Genomic DNA, 22,120 nt, shown 5'->3' with positions numbered 1-22,120 from the left:
TTTGCAGTAATAGCGCATTCTGGCGGTCAAGAACGTTATTTTTCACCCCACCTAGTATTGGAGCGAGAGATCTTGTTCGCTACAGCTATCACCAATACGTCAAATGTCTCCGCACCAAGCCGATTCTCATCAAGTAAAGCACTATTGATCTGCCAAGGTCTCGTGTTGTACCATCTCGTCCATTCTCCATTAGTTGCGTAAATTATTGTGGCCCAATATTTCTCAAGTCCCCAGTGTGTAGCCGTGCACCGATCAAAGCATATATTGCGATCATCGTGTGTTTCACCACAAGAGCCGTTCATATCGAACTATAGTAGTATCAGACCTCTCCACACCAGCATTTCGTATACCTTTTGGCAAATTTCTATTGCTGATTATTCATAAAATGTATAAGTCAACTAAGCAGACGACTTGCAAAAAGTTAATGAAGATCATGTGTCAAATGAAATGTATAAGCGGTCACACATACCTTTTATGCTTTCTTATAGGACCTATGTGGTTTGTCTTATGGAATGTATAAGACTGATGTTTTGGCAAAAATGTATAAGGTTATCCACATGGATAAAATAATTGATTTTCGTTTCGTGTAGGTCAAGAAATCCAGTGGAAGTTTATTCCACCACGCGCTCCACATTTCAGAGGACTGTGGGAGGCGGCCGTGAAATCGTGTAACCACCATCTCCTGCAAAAAATCGGTCAGATGTCACTAAACCTTGTTTGCACAAATCGAAATGTGATTAAAATCTCTTCCGATCGGTTCTGCCGATATCGAGATTCTAACACCAGCCCATTTTCTTGTTCGCTCGAATCTCCAAGCTGTTACGGATGTGAATATCGTCGAAATACCGAACAATCGTCTAGACCACTGGCAACGCATTCAACAGCTGCTTCAGCGTATCTGGAACCGATGGTTTCCGGAATATCTCGCCCAACTGCAATCGCGAGCCAAGAAGGGTTGCAGCTCACCGGTTAAAATACAAGTTGGACAGGTTGTCATTGTGAAGGACGAAATGTCCCACCCAGTGTTGGCAAAATCATCAATCAAATAATATTGTTCCGCTCTCATACGCTCTCAATATCACGCGTGATATTCGAACGAAATATCATGTTTGATATTGATTTTAAAAGCTCCTTTGATATTGCGAGATTATTCACAACGTGCAAAAATCAAGCTGTGAGTTGACTCGACACAAAAATGATTCCGTTGCACATTGTTTTCTTAGAAAGAGAAAGTATAGTTTGCTATCTCTGTTTACCCTTCACCAATGGCAGACACGAAGCGACTTCTGCCAGCCGTTATGGAAGTTTGTTTCGGTTGCGTTCGGGTGTAAAGCAAAACTCATTGAACTCAATCGCACCACGGTTTGGTGAGATTTGCAGCTGGTGAGTTTTATTAGCTTGATATTCCGAGTTACGATATCACAGCTTGCCAAATCAAGCGTGATCTTGGGCATTGGTGAGATTTGATATTTTTTTCCAACACTGCTTCCACCATCGCCATGACCTTTGAGTCGTATAACAAAACTCCATCCTGGAAAAACGTTGCCCATCGATTGATACAGATTTTAAAAACCGATTTTTCTTTTCATAAAAAATAAAGATTCAAATGTGGCAACCCTGATGCGAACTGATATTGCTGGCTGGTGGCGATGGAAGAAGGAAATCTTTGGTCCTCGGTTCCCCCTGCGCAGTTTCTCCTTGTTTTCCATTTCGATGCAGTCAGTGCGATACCTACTTGATGGGATGGTACGTGCCTCAATTTTCGGCTGGGTGAACATGGTGCTTACCCTCGTTGGAGGTGTGTTGGGCTGTAGTGGTGAACGTACTGTTACGCCGCAAACGGGCCCGGTTTGGGCAGGAGGAGCGTGGAAAAAATGTAATCTATAAGCGGAAAGTATAAAATAAAAGTGCGCCACTCGTAAAACTTACCGAGAGAAACTTTATTCATATGTTCATACGTTTGCTATATGGGGATGTAAAACGGGCACGAGGAACAAGGATGTCTCGTCCTGCGGTACAGTTGCCTTGCAAGTGAATCGCGTACCTACATTGGGTTTTTATGATTTATCAATATGAGCGCAAAGAGGCGAAGGAGAGAGGGTTCGATGATGGTATATGACATTTTAATATTGCTACATCCTGCATTGAGTATTTTGGAGTGTTGAAATCTTATCATTCCTTTTGCTAAAATGAGTAATTATAGTGTTTTATCACCATGATAGATTCTTTAGGTATTATTTTTATCTGATGCATAATTTAAGTAAACTTTCAGCGACGAATTATTGAAGATTGTCATTGTGACTAACCTGTTTTAATTTGTATCTTCAAAGACGTTCTATTTTGATACAAACAACTATTTCTGTAAAACCAAAAATCGTTGACAATCTTCAATCGATAAAATCACCCAAAACTTCAATCGTTTCAACCCCAACACCACATCATCACCTTCATCAGACCTTTTCACTTCCGCTTAACGAAATGTTCTCCATCCTCACAGGAATTAACAGACCATAAATCGTCCAACGAGCCTCCACCACCAAATAATCAACATCTTAATCAATTTGCATAAAAAATTAAAACTAAACTCAAGTTCATTTGCCGGAAGGCCACGAACATTCCGAAACCAAGATTGAGAGCCTTTAATCGAGAGCGGAAGGAGTGGGAACTTTTGGACTATGACAAACCGTTCGTCCGTGTAATGAAATCCTCCCGTTTTCGTTTGGTACGTATCCGACTTTCCGAGCGATTGAGGGAGTTGCCGAGATCCGAAAAAGCAGTTGTTAAAACGAAAAGTTGAAAGTAAACATAAACAATCAGCATTAAAAATCAGTGAGCGGCCATTTCGACGGGAGACTGGCAGCTTCCACGACTAGGAGGACGGCGATGGCAAAAGGAATGTTTAATTACCTTCCCTTCGGTGTAGGTCGGAGTGGTTGGTTTTCCGAAGTCCTTACCGGAAGCAGTAAGCAAAATATTCCGTGTACCTTTCTTCTGCGTTTCGGATAGCCGTAGGCGGATTCGTGATTTTTATTGCTTTCAGATAGACGCATAAATTTTATGCGGTGAGTTGCGGCCGGGACGGTGCGTTGCGAAATAACAGCAAGTAATGAGTGCGTAGTTATTTAATTAAAAAGTTAAATAAAACAGCAAACAATCTCTTTTGAAGCTACTGGCTCAAGTGCCGGATGGTTTGGTGGAAATTTGCATCCGATTAGAGGACGTAATCAAGATGTTGATTTCCAAGAAGATTTCAGATTGTTTTCTTGGGGCAGGTAGGTGGATGTTGATTAGGGTGGGTCAACTTTACAAGCCTCTGCTCGTAATTGCTCTTTCTTTCGGTTTAATTTATTTGAAATCATCGCCTTCGACCGCATGTTCGTACAGGGTGTTTGAAATGAATTAATTCTTATAATAATAGACTAATTTACTAATACCAACACATGTTTCCTCTCAGCCGGATGCTCATTGTTCTCCAATACAATTGTTAAAACCTGGTGCAATTCTCTAGTAGTATCCTCGTCACTGTATTTAAAATAAGGGAGAACAGCCCATAATGCACCCCGGGGGTAAAATTCGCACTGAAAGAAAAACAACGATAACTTTTCCTCAGATGCATTTTCCGGGTAGCGCATTCTGTTTGTTTTCAACTGGATGTTTTACAAATAATTCCTGATCATAAAATCATATATTGACCTACTAGTTCCTTTGAAAAATTGCATTTCATGCAAAGCAAGCCACAGTTGTTAAAATCATCGACTGCAAATTAAGCTTTTAACAGCAGCAAGTCTGTTCCATTTAGAATTTGGCCGCACAAAATAGGTCATTTCTCCAACGGGGAAATAAAGTACAAAAAGGCTTAAGGTATCGCGAAATACCTCTCATCATGTCTTGCACAGTAGTACTGTCAACCTCATCTACCATCCTTTTCCACCATTTCTCCAAATCAGATGGAGTTTTGATTGTTTTGCCACATTTGTTCAATTTGCCCAAAATTTTTCAATGGGATGAAAATCGGAAAAATTTGGTGGATTGATACTTTTCTCAATAATATCGACATTATTCTGTTTATACTATGACATCGCGGCTGTAATGGCAGCAGACTAAGTCAGCCCAGAACTTGTGTGATTAAATGAATGGCAACATTATGTTTTGGATGTGTGATTAAATGAACGGCAACATTATGTTTTGGCGTCACTCCTCCTTGTAAAGTGGTCCATTCATAGTCGCTCCAGTGATGAAAACCTTTGTTTTCTTTCCACAACTGCAGATGCCTTGCCAAATCATCAACTTGCGAGCGAATTTATCTGCAAAGTCAAATTTGAATTTATCCGGATCATCCCCCTTACGTTTTGCGAAGTAAAATTTTTGGCCCGGGATTTGTTCAAAGTCCATTTTTACGTAAATTTCATCTTCCATCAAAATGTGAGTGTGCAGAATTTTTTCACGTCTGTCACGTTCCATCTTCGATAACTTTTGAACAAGTATATGAATCCTGATGAAATTTGCACTACTAAATAAACAAACTGGATCAAAACGCTGTCAATAGTTTCTTGCTATGACAACTAGAGGCGCTACAGTAATTAAAAAGAAGCGGCCAAATACTTAGGGTAAACCAAATATAGCATATTAACAATATGATCCATTCGTACCTTTTCCAAATGTTGCTTCACGAAAAATATTGCTTCACGCACCATCTAGCGTTGAAAAAAGTCAGCAAACAATCATTCAATTACAATCGAGGGGTGCGAATATAGCGCTTATTACAAAAGTAAGAGTCAAATTATTTTCATTGATTACATTGTTTATTTTTTTTTTTTTAATTAATTTATTTGATAAGGCTCAACCTAATTAACTTTACAGAGCCGAGGATTCTTGGTCACTATACAATACTTCTTAAAACTATAGTCAAAAGGTACAACACAATAAACACTTTATCTTCCGCTATGCAAAAAGCCTCCTCCATCAGAACTGGAGCCGCTTCCAGTGGTTTCATTGTATGGCAAATTGTTGTACGCCAACGAGGGTCAGAGTGCGTCCATTGCAGCAATGGACACAAAACGTGGTCAGCACTCACACACTCATCACGAAACGGTTGCTTTCCAAAGTCGACGACGCATCGACCGAAAGAACTGCTGATGAAGAACAATGAGGAGGACCACACAATGGTTGCTGCCGAGAAAACAGACGATCGCGTAGCACACATCGAGAGTGGCCTGCTTTTGTCGACAGCCGAGTGAACACTGACATTGTTTATATTGCTTTAAAATTTATCTGACATGTCACTGTTGTCATCAAATATAATAAAATGCTGAAATACATTCATTTGAAATATTAAACAAATTTTCATTTGGTTTACCCCTCGTGACGATAAACAAATACATTGGTAGCCTTTTTGGCCACAGAGGTGCTTTCATCGCTAAAAATTCGGTTCGCCAACTAAGCGAAAGAGTGGATCATATTGTTAATATAATATATTTGGGTAAACGCTCCTATAGTTGCAGTAGGTTAGAAGCATTAGGTTCCTATAGTTGTGTATTGAGTCTCCATACACAACTATAGGAATCTAACGCTTCTAACGTACCGCAACTATAGGAGCGTTTCCCCGACTGGAACAAATGTTTATGACTGAAATAAGTCGTATATAAGTTTCTACAATTGATTTGTGACAAGCGTGCTACTAGGGATACACCATTACTTTCTCCTTGATTTTAGCTTCTATAAGCCAGGATTTTGATAAAACGGTGCATTTTGCACCATCCAACCCTACTCATTACACAGCCCGTCGATGGTTCGGGCAATAGCGATGGGATGAAAGAACAACATTCATCACTTCTCCGGTCGCTGAGACGAATTATGTTACGGAATATCGACTGCGGTTTGTCTTTTTCGTCTTCTTAAATATCTACAAATACCAAGAAGTACGACGGATCCTCTCTCCATAAGGATACTGGTGAAGGTCATGAAAGAACGTTGAAACCTCCTCTTCCTTATATTTCACCCGAGCTTTCTTCAAGTGCAGCTTAGCTTCTATCACTTTAAAGGGGAAATGGTGTGAAACGCACCGGTGGCCGGCGACACTTTGCATATTAAAACAAACATTTTTGTCAAAGACGTCAACCCACTATCATTTACGTTTTTTGGTAAGAGTCTTCAGAAAATCAATGTTTTGCAAATAACTTTTCAGGAAGCAATTTTTTGACGTTAATATTTTCTACACAAATGTTTGTTTGTTTTTTTAATTTTCCATTTGTCTTGGGAAGCAAGTCAATATCGTCCATATTTCCTAAGATATTGAAGTCCCTTCAATCAATGACGGTAGTGATCATTAAGACCTACTAAGAATAGCACTACGCACACAGGTGTCGCACCTGTTCACACAGGTGACCCTTAATTCACGGTGTCATGCGGCCTTTAGCCTACCGTGCCATGAATGAATGGTCTAACAAAAATCGTAAACAGAGCCCGTGGAGCACCAGGGCGCCCTCAACAATATGAAGCCTTTACTGCGTTAACCGAAGCAATGGCGCAGCGAACTTTTGCTTCTCCGAGACACTCGGTCACCCGTTTTAAGTCTCAAATACGAGGGTAGTTTTCCCCCCTAAACTCAGCAACACAAAGGCTTTCGGGGAAATGGCGTTCGGCAAAATTTTCCATTGTAATTTTTGTTTCGCCCCTCCCTAGCTGGGAACCTGGCTCCGCCCTTGAGTACAGCATATCATTATATCATCTAATGATTGCATAATTCAGAAAAATATGTTTTTATAGCAAGTGAGTGGAAGCAACCCTGGCCTTGAGTTTCCACAATTTTCCTTAAGTTTTATTATTTATTGCTTCCATTCACATAGTACGTCAACAACTCAACTTACGGGAGCAATTTTTCGCCTTCATCTCAACTAACAGCTTATATATAAGGGAGGTGAATTTTATCCACTATGGGCATTTTACACCCCTTTCCCCTCTCAGATCTGTCTGGACTATTGCTGTTTGTCGCCTAGTGACCAATGTCCATGCACTTAAAGCATCTCCCCAGTTGCTTAGTAACCCAAACAACTGACAACGAGCACACTGACTATCCAATTTTTGCTTTAAATGTCTCCAACAACTGACGCCGTCGAAAGTCGTATCGCCAAAGCCTACATGCCACCGTACGCCTTCCTCATCCAGATTATCATCGGTACATCGCCTTGTACCTTCAGCGTACTTCGAATCTCGTCTTCTGTTGTCATCTCATCCAGAATATAATCACCGAGGTGAAAACATTCCTGGAATACTTACAGACATTCACAATTGTAGTTCATGATCCATAAAATATAGTTCTGTGCCAACTATCGATACACCAAGAATGGCAAAAATGTGCAAATGATTCGGAATATAATTCAACCAACTCTGATCAAAACAGTGCTACCACTTGAGCGCATCACTCGTGTATGATACCCGTTCTCCGCACAAGCAATTACCGTCCCCTCAAGTAAACAAATTTACATCTAAATTATCCTTTTCAACAATTTCAATTGCTCCGTTCACCTTGACTGCATCACTACAATGATGGTAAATAATGCAAGAAGACGGAGTTGTTTCATCAACCGTAGAACATGTTCCGTTTTCCCTTTTTAACACGATCAAAATTCGCGGCATTCCCCCACCGTACGATTTATGTGCGCTTCCTTACACACCAACTAATGAACCACAATGACGATTGACGGTTCAGTTACCGTCTTGAAAGGAGCGAGATAATTACCGGTATATTTTCGTTGCCATGCTCTCTACTCTTTTAATGACTGTTTTCGGAATGAACGTTTCAAAAATTGGTTTCCATTTCAAATTCTTTCATTCACGCTAATTTTGATATTATTGTTTGGAATGTGAATGGGGAGAGCGACATTAAAATTAAGGCAAAAACAAAAAGTTACTGCCCCGAGTGAGGATCGAACTCACGACCTTAAGATTATGAGACTTACGCGCTACCGACTGCGCTATCGAGGCTTGATGGTTGGGCCGAAAATAAATAAATATTTCAATAATCTCTGATGTTTCTACCCAAACATATAATGCTCAAGCAAACATAAACGATAAACTATTATTAGATTAAGAACAAACACACACGGGCCGGGCGAACGTGATGTAAAGTGTGTATGAGACCGAAAGTTCATTAATTTCGTATTGAAAACTATTCAAATTAGAACCACCTAGGAAAGGCCAGCTTGGCAAGTTGTACGAGCAGTTGAACGAGTGTAGTTTCACAAAAGTCGCAGGTGTTTGGAATTTCTGAATGATCAGCAAAATTATTGCTACCCTTTCCGTCGCACCGAAAGACGTCAGGATGCGTTCCAGTTGGTAATCCGGGAGAGGGCAGTCGTTTTCAATTTTAATTAAGCACTCCTTTCCGGTGAATTGAAATCGAGCTATTTCGGGTAAAGTTTAAGGGAAGGAGCAAGAAACAAACGGAATTGATTTTATAAATGAAGGAACATTCATTCTTAGCTCTTTCCCCGACCACCGTCAAATCTATAGATAGAATGAAGAAAGTTTTCCCTTCTTGATTTCCCTCTTGTTGGTCGGGTCGGAGAATTGAGACGTTTACCGCAGTGAAACTATACAGGAGAGATAGAAACCATCTTCAATAATGGAAAGCAGGGAGGTAGCAAAGAATGAGCAGCGAAAATGGCAGCCAAAAAATCAAACCTCATCCGGAGTAAGTTCGATGGATTCTTGGGTTCGGGTGGGAAAATTTGCCGTGTCATGCTTGGGAGTTCACTAGAGCTACGGGTATATCCGTCGTAACCGTACAAAAGCTTTTACCCTTAATTGTTGTCATCATCTTTAATAATGGTTCTTTTTGTGGGGGTTACAGCTCCGTGCATGATAGTCAGTGTGTTTTCGCAATAGTAAGGATCAGTTGGAAGTGATAGCCAGTTAAGTTGAGGAACGCAGGAAGCTATCAATTATTCTTGAGTAAATCTCAGTCAGAGATATCCAACAGATTCTGATTTGAACTAGAAGTTGTGTTGTGTTGTATTTGGCAAGATAGCTTAATGTACAGTTCTGTACTTAAAGAACTGAACTTTATTGCTGATTATTACTTGACACACTTATTCATATATACGTAACTGTCTATTTCTAATATGTTTATAAGTTTGTTTAAAATTTTGCGATCTGTTCCTGACGAACGTGGGTAATTCAACTTTCTTAGTATTTCTTTGGACCTTGTATGAAAAGTGCTGTGGGTAGTCGCGGGTATTCGACGACTACTTAGGTCCAAACCGAACAAAAAGTTTACAAGTTAACACAAGTTAAATACAGAAATCGAATCCAGAAAAAAAAATAAAGGGTTGTGTCCTAAACACGACCGCAGTATGACGTAGAATTTGTCTATTCATCTCTATCTATGATGCATGATATATGCATTTAAGTTAACATCCGACGTCCCTCCTTTTTAACATGCACGTTTTTTCAAGTCTCATCCCTCATTGTGGTGAACACACCGTGATCCACCTTTAGCCGCTGACTTAGTCCTACTTGCTGCAGGACCTAGTGACACGCCGTCCGAAGCGGTAATGAGCAGAAGCAGGAGAGCAGCGCTGATTTATATCTTTTCAGGTTCAAGCAGAATGATGTGCAACCAAGTGATGACTGGGTTTGGGAAAAAGGCTTATTCCATGAAAACAGTGCTAAAATTATCATTTGTACATTTTCAAAAGTTTAATAACAGCAAAATTGGACAAATGGTTATTTCAGCAGGTTCGTAATGTAATATCATATCGATTTGCGTATTTGGATTTTAAGTTCATCTATAAATGACAAAGTTACAAGCGTTCAAAACCTAACACTCCTTCACCACACATATTTTTTGATTTGCACCCCAGTATAGTCGACAAAGGCGTATTTCTACGTCAAAAAATATTTATACACATTTACATTTTGAATTTGTATTTGTATATTGAAAAATTCAACTGACAATTATTGTCTTAATGAATAAAACTGAAACTAAATAGTTACGGTAAACGGTACGGAAAGGCCAAGTAACCGATGACGAAACACGTCAGCTGATACATTGAAGTCGAGAATATAAAAGAAGTTGTTGAAGTTGCCGGCTGATTGCTCGAATTGGCTCACATATAATTTCGGCGCCGTGGTTCCAAAAACAGAAAGGCGCGTTGACGAAGAGGCCTCTCAGGGGCATACATATTTAGCTGAGCCAACAGTGTTGGACAGTCAATGTCACCCGTAAGCAGCTTTCCAGTGAACATAGCTTGAGCGACCGTCCGTCTCTAATGGTTCGATTCCCAGGAGACGGCAACGCTCCTCGTACGGTGGCAAGTTTGTTGGGTCACGAAGAGCATATCTTACAAACTTGCGTTGAACGGATTCAATTCTAGTGATCCAGCTAGCATGGAAAGAACACCAAACAACTAAACTTGACTCCAATAAGGATCGCACAAGCAAGCAGTAGAGTGACCAATATTGAAAATAAAGCTCAATTGCAAGGGGTAAGTCACTCAGCACATTGTGCCGAAATTATATTCTAAACAGCTTGGGAACATTCATCGGCACATTTTCGGCATACCTTCGGTACAATCTCATAGGCATTAGATTGTTGTAAATAAAATGGGAGCACTGCTGGACAACTGTCATTGAAGTTGTTCAGAACATTACGTGCTGTTTGACTGTATGTTCAGGAACATCTTCTAATTGAAAATACCAGAGGAACTCAGACCAGCAGTTCACTTAGAGATCTAAATACGAAATGAAGGTTCTAAAGTGGGCTCAAGAGAAAGAGGCAGTTAATCAGCCCTCATTAGTACCCTTAGTTCTAATAATGCTGCAACTCACACAAAAAAAAACTAAGGAAGTCTTTTCACCGCCCTCTATAGTCGGTCTCCAACAATGCTCCCACCGGTTCCAACTCTTTCCGGTCGAAAGGCTAGGTTTCTGATCTGCCTTTGAGGGCATTATAAAACACTGAAAAACACGACTTTTATCACCCTATGGATCACAAAACACCGAAATTTCGCATACCCGCCACTTCCCGCGTCATCCTCAATCCGATTTATCCTTGCGATTTCAAACCAAAACATTCAAGGTGTTAAAAATACCGGGTTGCCGGGATGGGTATTTTACAAGCAATCGCAGCTTGCAATATGACCGGCACAATCGGCACACTTGCGGCACACTGACAAAAATATGACCCAAGATTGGTGTGCGGAGTGACCTACCCCTTGATCAATTCTCAATTAGCTCTGGAGATGATGTCATTGTAGTGGATTATGAAAGCGAGTCTGCAGTCCAAGGTAACGCCGAGATCCTTTATGTGCTCTATACGAGCAAGACAGCGTCCGTAGAGAACATAGTCAAACATGATTGGTTCGATTTTTCGTTGATAGGAAATAATGTTACATTTTTCGATGCTTTTTTTTTCCTTTGGTTTGTTTTTTTTCCGTCGATCTTGTTTTCCGTGCTGAGCACCAATGCTACCGACGTGCCAGGAAGGCAGCTCCCACACCTGGACCCTACCTATCGAAGGCGTGATTAGAGATGTTATGCCTCAGAACATCCCGGCGGCGCCGACTGGGATTGAACCCAGGCCTGCTGGGGTGAGCGGTAATCACGCTTACCACTACACCACTGGCGCCGTTATTTTTCGATGCTTAGACTCATCAAATTTCTTGAGCATCAGTTAGCAAAAATACCTAACATTCTGGAGATCCCAACAGTCCGAGAGACTTTTAATAATTTTGAGGATTTTCATATCGTCTGCGTAGAAAACACGGCATCCTGATGGTATCAGAAATGTAACGAAAAAGATCGAAAACAGTAGCGGTCCTCAAGGGCGTAGCCAGGTTTCGAGCTAGGGAGGGGCGAAAAAAAAATTACCATGGAAAATTTGGCCGAATGCCATTTCACCGAACGCCATTTCCTCGAAAGCCTTTGTGTTGCCGAGTTTAGGGGGGGTGACTAGCCCCTATCTGGCTACGCCTATGTGTACTTGTAAGTAACGAGAAGAGGGTTTAAAGTATGTGTTTGACTCATAAAACCTGTCAATTTTGCTTTCCGAGCGTCACAATAAGCGATCTTATGATTCGTGAGTGTTCACTTAGAGTGAGCACTCACGAGTCGTAAAATTGCTGATTGCGACGCACTGAAAGCAAAATTGACAGATTTTATGTGTCAAACACATATTGCACGTCCTCATATTGTAACTTACAAGTACTAATTATCACGATACCATCTCACGATTTTATAATTCTGAAAAACATTTTTTTTATAGCAAGTGAGTGGAAGTAACCCTGCTCTAGGAAATTTTATCATTTTCAGTAAAATTGCTGGTTCTTACGAAAATACTGAGAAATTCAGGGCAGTCTAGACATTCAGAAATCTTTTGGGCGGTTTAATAACATAACATCAGGAAATTGTATACTATTGAAGAAGTTATGAATTAGTGTCGATAATTTAAGAGCAGTTCCATCAACTTCAGAAAAAAGAACCTTGAGTTCTAAAGAGCCTGAATGAAATGTAGCGCTTGCGAAGATCGCTTGAAGATACGACATAATGGAACATTGTATAAAACACAAGTAAACAAGTAAATACTTCCAGAAATAAGTTAAGATAACATTTTGAAAAACGTGTTAATTGTTAGTCAAAAAATTGAATGTTGCATTGAAATACTTTAAATCGTGTTAAATATAAAATGTTTCCTCATTTCACATGCTTTGAACCATTCTGATTGGGCATCCTGCTGTGGTAATATCACAGCATTGCTAATAATGTATATATCCATATCTTTTCCGGTAACATGGAGTCAACAAAGTAAAAGTAACCGATGCGCATAGATCCGAACACTCAGGACAACATAAAGGGACTGAGGGTAAGATCAACCCCTCATACAAGGAAGTAGTTAGTGATGTGAAGCTGGGCATCCTTCCGAAAGGCTATCCCAATGTGGAACATACTACAGAACAACTAATGGCTACACAAAAAGCAATCATTACCAAAGTTGCTGGACAAAGAAAAGAAGCACTTAAACCAAAATTTGGACATTGTGCCTTCAAGTCTGGCTACTTAGTGATTATTTGTAAAAACCAGGAAACAGCAGACTGGTTGTGTAGCATAATTCCTACTTTAAAACCCTGGACTGGGGCGGAACTTACTGTGGTGGAGGAAAAAGACATCCCTCGTCCTGAAATACTCATTGGGTTCTTTCCATGGAGTGCTGAAGACAGCGACGAAGGGATTCTAGCACTCTTAGAGAGCGAAAACGATCGGTTAATAGTGGATGCATGGAGAATACTCCAGCGCAACATTATAAACCAACAACACGTTGAATTGATCTTCACTGTGGATGGAGTTTCTATGAACTCTATCAAGGATTGCGACTTTGTGCTGGATTTTAAATTTGGAAACGCCCAAATTAGGAAGAAATTCCAAAAGAGAAATCTGGCTCAAAGAAATAAATCAAATTATCGTGGGAGACCAGAACACAGGAGTTGCCGTGACTCCGATAAGACCCACGAGGAAACTGGTGATAACAGAATGGTCGTAGGTCATTCAGATAAAATCCCAGGATCCAGTGGTGTCAAGGACATGGGAGAAAAACTAGATTCTGGTCATACTACCAGTACAGTCAACGAGAGCACAAACGATGATAGAGTGACAAATACAGGATCAGCGCTGGGATACGGAGAAATAAATCTCCAGGCGAATATAAATCCACCTATCGGTAACCGCAGAACCAATGTTCAACCCAATAAGAGCGACAAATATAATCAACAACATTAAAAGTAAGCACATAAAATGTATTCAAGTGAATCTGCAAAGGAAGCAACCGCTGTACCGTATGCGTAATAATGTTTGCACCATCGTACAAATGCACGTAGCCTTTAGCTCATACCGTAGCCTATAGGCTGTGTATAAAAGAAAATGATATACAGTTATGGACATACCGATGCTCTACCCACGTCCACCAACCAACCGAACGTGGCCTAGACGCTGACTCAACAACATCCCCGTATTCGACTCCATGCACGAGGCACCTGGCGACAAGAATCAGCATATCACACCACATGGATGGAAACAGGCCAACGCTTACTCGACAATGTACTTTGGACACCGAAGAATTCGATGACCAGCAATTGTCAACATAGCAGTTGACGATCGGTTACCACCCAGAGGAGTTTTGCTGAGACAGCAGGAACAACAAACAAAACCAGTTGCAGAGGCAGGAGCGAGCGTAGTTTTTGTTAGGTTCTAGTTGAGAAGAGTTGTTGTTCAGATTTAGTGTTAAAAGTTAAATGTAATTACCTTTAAGGGAATAAAGATAATTATTTTTTTTATGTTGCCAAGAACTATCCTGGCATAAGTATACTTAGTTTGACAGTTGCACCATGACGAAGTGGCAGCGTATTCGTGATTTGTCCCACGCGCAAATGTCGCAAAAAGACATTTCAATCGCCGTGGAAGTGTCCTGGTGGACCGTCAAAAAGGTTTTAGACCGATAAAAGAAAGGACAACTATCCGCGAAGGTGGCCACAGGTCGTCCGAGGTCAGCTCGGGTTCCGAGGGTTATCGCTGCTATCAAAAGGAAGATTCGAGTGAATCCAGTGCGTTCAATAAGGAAAATGGTAAAGGAACACGGGATCAGTGACTTTACGGCACGGAAGATCGTAAAGGAAGATTGCGGGGCGAAGTCAAGGGCGCGGAAAAAAAAACTCACATGATTACCAACCGCATCCGAGAGCTACGAGTCGAACGATGCAAGAAAATCTTGAACTTCCTTAAGGGAAAAAATCCGGTAATCCTGTTCACCGACGAGAGCATGTTTACCGTCGATCCTGTATCAAAATCCAAAACCGACCGGTATATTAGTTCTCTTCCGGTAAAAGACGTGACCGACAAGCACAAGAACGAGTATCTGACCAAGCATCCTGCTAGCGTTATGGTGTTTGGATTGGTGGTTTCTGATGGCAAAAAAATGTACCCGGTGTTCATTCCAGAAGGCGACAAGGTCAACACGGAGGTCTACATCGGGATTTTAGGTAAGCATGTTCTTCCGTGGATCAAAGAACAGTACGGTCCGAAGCCAAATGTTGTATTTCAACAAGATGGGGCTCCGTGCCACACCTCGAATCGCACTCAGAAGTGGTTGCAGGAATATCTTCCGTTCTGGGCGATGGATATGTGGCCGCCATCCAGCCCCGATCTTAATCCGCTGGATTTCTCAACGGCCTGTTCTAAAAAATCTTAAGGAAAATTGTGGAAAAAAGGCAATTTAATCATTTTCAGTAAAATTGCAGGTTTTTATAAAAATACTGAGAAATTCAGGACAAGTGTATACTATTGAAAAAGTTTTGAATTAGTGTCAATAATTTAAGAGCAGTTCCATCAACTTCAGAAAAATCTTGAGAGCTTCAGTTAAAATCATAGAACTTTATTAATTATTTAGTTTTTGATTCCAAGAAGATTACGCAAGCTTAAAGAAGTTCCAGAAATTTCAGAAAAACTTTCAAAAATTCACAGAAGGTAAGGCTAGATTATCTTTATTAACGAGACTTTCAGCCATAGGCTGGTTCATCTCTTGACGAATATTAGGGACTCCTGAAGGCTGGGTGACAAAATTTGAAATGGCGGTGGGAAGCTAGGAGGGACCCCTAGTTATATGGTTAATTAGGTGGGGGATCCACCTAATTAACCATATAACTAGGGCACCACCAACGAGCTGGGTACCGGCTTTGTAGTGCTAGGTAAGATGCGCCAACGCGTAATTGGTTGCCAGCCGATCTACGCGAGGATGTGCAAGTTGAGGATTAAGGGCCGTTTCTTCAACTACAGCATCATCAACGTGCACTGCCCACACGAAGGTAGACCCGACGACGAGAAAGAAGCGTTCTATGCGCAGCTGGAGCAGGTGTACGACGGCTGTTCGCAACGGGACGTCAAAATCGTCATCGGCGACATGAACGCTCAGGTAGGACGGGAGGCCATGTATAGACCGGGCCAAACAGCCTGCATGCCGTCGGGCCAAACAGCCTGCATGCCGTATTGAACGACAATGGCCAACGATGCGTGAACTTTGCAGGCTTTCGGGGTATGGTAGTTCTAAGTACCTTTTTCCATCGCAAGGATATCCACAAAGCCACCTGGAGATCACCTGACCAACACACAGAAAACCAAATCGATCACGTTCTAATCGACGAGAAATTCTTCTCCGACATTATCAACGTCCGCACGTTCCGCAGTGCGAACATAGATTCGGATCACTACCTAGTTGCAGTATGCATGCGCTCAAAACTCTCGACGGTGCATAACACCAATCGAAGTCGAACGCCGCGACCAAACATTGAGCAACTACGGGACGCCGGAGTTGCCCAGGACTATGCGCAGCAGCTGGAAGTTGCGCTACCCACGGAAGAGCAGCTTCGCGCAGCCTCTCTTGAAGATGGCTGGAGGGATATCCGTTCCGCCATGGGTAGTACTGCTGCAGCGGCACTAGGTACTGAAATCCCGGACCGAAGAAATGACTGATGTAGCAATACAAACTGTTAGTAGAGGCGAAGAATGCAGCACGGGCGAGAATGCTGCAACACCGCACGAGATTGAATGTGGAGCGATACAGACAAGCGCGGATCAGACAAAACTAGGTTTTCCGAAGGAAAAAGCGTCAACAGGAAGACCGAGATCGCGAGGCGATGGAAAATCTGTACCGCGTAAACGACACACGGAAGTTCTACGAGAAGCTAATACAGATAGACACGACACGTACATCAGACGGAAGGCTGAAGCTAGGCGAATTGGACTTGCCATCAACGCATCAAAGACAAAATACATGAAAGGAAGAGTTTTAAGGGGAGACAATGTTAGCCTCCCACCCCGAGTTCAGATTGACGGTGACGAAATCGAGGTGGTCGATAAGTTCGTGTATTTGGGCTCACTGGTGACCGCCGAAAATGATAACAGCAGAGACATTCAAAGACGCATTATGGCAGGGAATCGTGCCTACTTTGGACTCCGGAGGACGCTCCGGTCGAATAAAATTCGCCGTCGCACGAAGTTGACTGTCTACAAGACGCTGATTAGACCGGTGGTCCTCTACGGCCACGAGACCTGAACTATGCTCGTGAAGGACCAACGCGCCCTTGGTGTTTTCGAACGGAAGGTGTTGCATGCCATCTACGATGGAGTGCAGATGGATTACGGAACGTGGAGGAGGCGAATGAACTACGAATTGCACCAGCTGCTGGGAGAACCATCCATCGTCCACATTGCAAAAAATGGGCAACTACGGTGGGCTGGGCACGTGGAAGGTGGATCGAACAAGTAGAAGGCGACCTGCTGACCCTTAGCAGACTACGAGGCTGGCGAAGAGTGGCCATGGATCGAGTAGGGTGGAGACGACTTCTTTGGACAGCAGAGGACAACAAGGCCTTAGCCTGATTGGTAAGGTAAGTAGGTAGAGGATCCAGAAGGTACCCTCCTAGTTAAGAGGAGTGGACAGTCCGGAAGGGACCTCCCAAGTAACAGATTACGTTAAAGGGGTTGGTCCTGGTTCGATGCAGTGGGTCGGTTATGGTTGCGGCTGTCAACAGCAATGGTTCCCGTTTCCTTGGCGTCTATTATGCGCTTGCCACGTGTTTGAGTTTCGCTTTATTGTGGATTTCCACCCTCCTGACCGCAGAAAACGGGGCTTTTCCACACTGGCCGTGATGAAATAGCACGGGTGATTGATCTTCACAGAAGTGAAGAGATCATCAAAAACATTTCGAGAACATTAGCCGGCGCCGGACTGCTGTCTCACCCCAATGGGTCCGGGTTGAATCCCAGCCGAGCTCGGTGGGATTTTTCTGAGGCATAAAAATCTCTAGTTACATTTTCCTTTGGAAGGGAAGTAAAGCCGTTGGTCCCGGCCCATGTGTGTTGAATGGGTGCGATATCCTACGCAGGTGTGGAAGCTGCCTTTCTGCACATTCGATGGATGGCAATCGATGTCCGTCGGTGATTGGCACTAGATTGCGGAACACAGACCGACGTGTTAAATAAAGTAATGAAGATTTCGAGAATTTCATAGATGTCTATGGAACTTAAGAAAAGATCCGAGAACCTTTATTAGCATGAACTTTAGCAAAGAAATTTTCAGTTCGAATAGTTTCAGAAAATTAGCGCAAGCTCCTGGATTTTCATCGTTATGAAAATTATTGAAGATTTTACATAAGTTCAAAGATTCTCTCTTCTTCTTTGATTTGTTTTCCGTCGATCTTGTTTTTCGTGCTGAGCACCAATGCTACCGACGCCAGGGAGGCAGCTCCCACACCTGGATCCTACCTATCGACCAGAGGTGTTATGCGTCAGAACATCCAGGCGGCGCCGACTGGGATTGAACCCAGGCCTGCTGGAGTGAGAGGTAATCACGCTTACCACTACACCACCGGCACGGATTAGTTCAGAGGTTCACGGAAACTTAAACATTTTTAGGATAATTCAATTAAATTCAAGGCAGTCCTGCCTTTTGGTTCAGTGAGGGTTAGGGCACATTCTGCCAGGTTGATCGAGGCAGATTTCATGTTTGAGTAAGTGATGACACTGGACATGTGCAATTCACTTTAAAAGGTTCGTTTCATATTTCACCAAATGTAGTTCCAAATAGCCTGAATGAAATGTGGCGCTTGCGAAGATCACTTGAAGATACGATATAATGGAACATTGATACTATTTGTATAAAACACAAGTAATACAAGTAGTATTAAAAAACGTGTAAATTGTTAGTCAAAAAATTTAATGTTACATTGAAATACTTTAAATCGTGTTATATATAAAATGTTCCATATCTTTTCTGGTAACATGGATTCAACAAAGTAAAAGTGTAAGAAGAGCAGCAAAATGGAGCACATGCGATACGACAATGTAGTGATGCTCGTTAAGAAAATATCCGGAGATAGGTATTTTTTTTTTTTTGGGTATCAAGCTGGAGCTGCGTGGCAGCTTAATTTTCAAGACTTGACCCATTTGAATAAATTTTGCTTCTATCTTTGACAATACAGCAGAAGGACTAGCCTATGTTGGCCGCTTGAACACTGGATTCCGTATGTATTGTTTCAAGATAGTTATAGAAAAAATGCTGTGACGTGTGCGCGTAGATACATCCGCGTAGTAAACCGATTGAATAAGTTACGAAAGCCGCGCGAATTCCGAAAGCCGTGCGAGACAACCGAAGCGAGAAAAAAGGCTTATTATCATTTAAAGAGTGCCACCAAAATAAAAGTGATAGCCTATGTTGGCAAGTTGATTAATTTTGGTTTCCTCCCTAAATATTCTACTTATTTTACTGTTGAGCTTTGTTTCAATTTAGTTATTTTACCGCACGTATCAATCATTTCAAGATTTCGCGACCGTACCGTACAAATTCTATACTACAAAAGCTAAAAAAAAACTTTTGGTGAGCCCTACCGTATTGCGAATCACTTCTGCATAAGCTCCGTGGACGTAAGCGCGTTGATTCCGACAGCCGCGAACAGTTAAACATGCATCAATACCACATAAGGAAAGAGCGATTTCACGTATGGTTTAGTTCATAGATTAACAATGACTGCTGTTTACAAATGTAAGTACTTGAACACTAAGAAATTAACTAAATTAACTAAATGCTTTAACCGCATATATAATAGATTTCGCGTATTGAGAGAATTATATAGTAATCGAGTACAACAAACTCAGGGGAATACAATACCTCCAAAAGTTTAAAAGCTATTAATTGTCACATATCCTACTTTTACTTATTTCCTAAACTATTCCTCTCCTTGTTAATCTGCTAAATGCTATTGGTCTGCCTGCGTTTTCTTTTTAAAGTTCAAGACTAAATAAGAAGATTTATTCTACAATTTTAAAGGTTAGTTGCCTCTCTAAGCGGACCTCCCGCTTCCTAATTCTTTTGTTAATCTACTTAATGTCATTAGGCTTTCTGAAGTTTCTTATTTAAGTTCATTTGATGATTATGATATCTCATTAGTCTAATTTAATAAATTATTAAAAGCTCTAATTCGCCTAATCAAGCATAACCCATGCTTTATTAAGTACCTGCACTTGTGCTTGTAATCTAAAATTAAACGTGTTTCAAGTACTTTTGATTTTGACCTATTTTTTTTTTCTTTTTTTTTCGAGAGTTGACCAACTGCAGTCTTAATAGGCTAGCATCTCGGTTGGGCTCTCCATGCGATAGACAATACTTTCAGACGACTCGAGCTATGGTGCTCACTAGGTCACTGCAGCTTTTATGCTCGTATTGTGATCAACTGTGTGTATTAGATTACGACCATAAATCCGGAGAACCTCGAGATCTGGGCGCAATCGCCCCTGCAAACAAACACGCCAATAACCGGTCTCCCGCGAACAAAAGAACAATCCTGCAAACAAACTATACCAAATCATAGAGGAAATATTCCTCTACCTGTTTGTGTTATTAGTTTTTCCAAACTGAGCCCCAATTCGCGAGAAACCGGCAAATGACGTGCCCATCTAAAAAAGCAACTACTCTCCAACCTCGAAGATCTCCAGAAATATGTGATAAATCATGTAAATGTAAATGGAATACAGTAATGTCCCGATTTCGTCAGCCTCCTTTTTTGAAAATGTATTCCAATGTTTTACAAAACCCATGCCCTTTTTTGGTAATCTTTTTGAACCTATTGCACCAAAGTATACTTTAAATATCCCTCTTAACGATGAATGAGAAAAAATTAGATTTATGGGTATGTGAAATTATTGAAAGAAAAAAGTCTGAAGCGCGGAGGGGCAGACAAAATCGCGTCATTACTGTATTTAAAATAAATAAATTCATTTTTACCTTTTTATGGTTGTTTGATTATTAATTGCTATTATTACCTGCTTAGAGTTGGTTCCTTTAAAATACTGTGTAGAATTTACCTCATTATTCTGCTGTATCGATTTGCGTTCCTGCGTGGTTGTTGTGATAGAACCACGCTCAGCATATTATCCTGTAGTACGACTTGGGCATGCACCATTAGAGTGATGCAAAATTTGAAATTTTCGCTCCACAATACTTAAACGATTCCAAATCGGATCCTGACTAACCTCTCAAAATTTTAACCCATTTGGTGAGAAACTGAGATGGCACAAACCATTTGAAGTTTGTATGGGAATTACTATGGTAAAACCAAGATTTTTGTTCATGTCTATCTAATAATTCACCATATCGGTCTGCTTCAAAAACGTTCAACTATACTTGTTGAAAATTTTCCCAGCTACAACTTTGCTGAAGACCACTTTTTGATTAAATGCAAGGATCGAAAGTTATCAATGGTTCAATGCACTGATGTCTTATGATCATGCTCAATCAACTGCTCAGCAGGCAACATTGGTGTTTCTGGGGCGTTGAATAGGACACAAAAATCATGGCTACTATGTGACACTGCAAAATACAGTGTTGCCTACAGAGCAGCTGCTTGATCATGTCATAAGTTTACCAATCTCTTAAATAATTAATAACTTTTTCCTGTCTCGTTTTACATAGAAACGATTTTCAGCAAAGTTGTGGCTGAGAAAATTTTCTATAAGAATGGCTATCGAACTGTTTCGCAGCTCAATATGGAAAAAGACTAGAAGGCAATGAACAAAAAGTTGAGATTTTACATGCAAACTTCAAATGACTTGTGCGAAGTCTGTTTCTAACCAAATGAGTTGTAACTTTGGGAGGCTAATCAGGACCCGATTTTAAACCATTTAAGCACTGTGGAGCGGAAAAGTCAAAATTTGCATCAGTCTAATGCACCATGCCAGTAACTCATCTCTCGTCAAGATGATGGGATATGGGGTGATGGTGAAGGGATATAGAAAACGAATAAAAGAACAGAGAGAAATGTATTAGTATTGGTTACATTAACCCCTCCCCACACACACACACACACACACACACACACACACACACACACACACACACACACACACACACACACACACACACACACACACACACACACACACACACACACACACACACACACACACACACACACACACACACACACACACACACACACACACACACACACACACACACACACACACACACACACACACACACACACACACACACACACACACACACACATACACACACACA

At 41.3% G+C, this 22,120-nt stretch overlaps 1 non-coding gene across 1 annotated transcript; it reads right to left on the bottom strand.

Moving 5' to 3' along the window:
• Window positions 1-7,910: 7,910 nt before the first annotated feature.
• Window positions 7,911-7,983, bottom strand: TRNAM-CAU (transfer RNA methionine (anticodon CAU)). The gene has a single exon. It is a non-coding gene; the product is annotated as a tRNA-Met (tRNA).
• Window positions 7,984-22,120: the final 14,137 nt, after the last annotated feature.

Source organism: Ochlerotatus camptorhynchus, unplaced genomic scaffold (genome assembly GCF_037179485.1).
Source record: "Ochlerotatus camptorhynchus isolate MF236.1 unplaced genomic scaffold, CSIRO-AGI_Acam_v1.1 ptg000345l, whole genome shotgun sequence".
Taxonomy (NCBI): domain Eukaryota; kingdom Metazoa; phylum Arthropoda; class Insecta; order Diptera; family Culicidae; genus Ochlerotatus; species Ochlerotatus camptorhynchus.
Note: the sequence above shows the minus strand (reverse complement) of the source record. Positions and strands in the feature narration are given on the sequence as shown.